Consider the following 547-nt stretch of genomic DNA (forward strand, 5'->3'; position numbering starts at 1 on the left):
TCCATTGATATTAAAAGGTATCAATGTCCAGTGATTATTAATTCCTGTTATTTTTCAGTAGTAATGTTTGTGTGTTTCTGTTCTTTGGTGTTTTCTGGTGTGAGATTATCTGTTACCTCTATTTTCTTGGGTGCAGATAACTACAGTGGGCTTGAGTTTACCTTTGAGTACTATTTGCAAGTCTAGATTTGTGGATAGGTATTATTTAAATCTGGATTTGTCATGGAATATCTTGTTTTCCCTGCCTATGGTGATTGAAAGGTTTGTTGGATATAGTAGTCTGGGCTTGCATCTGTGGTCTCCTTGTGTCTGCAGCACATCTGTCCAGGACCTCCTGACTTTCAGAGTTTCCATTGAGAAGATATGTGTGATTCTGATAGATCTTCCTTGATATGTTATTTGGACTTTTATACTTGAAGCTCTTAATATTTTTTTCATTTTTCTGTCTGATTTAGTGTTTTGATTATTAAATGACAAGGGGACTTCTTTTTTGACCCAGTCTATTTGGTGTTCTGTAAGATTCTTTTTTTTTTTTAAGATTTTTTTT

Source organism: Microtus ochrogaster, unplaced genomic scaffold, assembly GCF_000317375.1.
Source record: "Microtus ochrogaster isolate Prairie Vole_2 unplaced genomic scaffold, MicOch1.0 UNK9, whole genome shotgun sequence".
NCBI lineage: Eukaryota > Metazoa > Chordata > Mammalia > Rodentia > Cricetidae > Microtus > Microtus ochrogaster.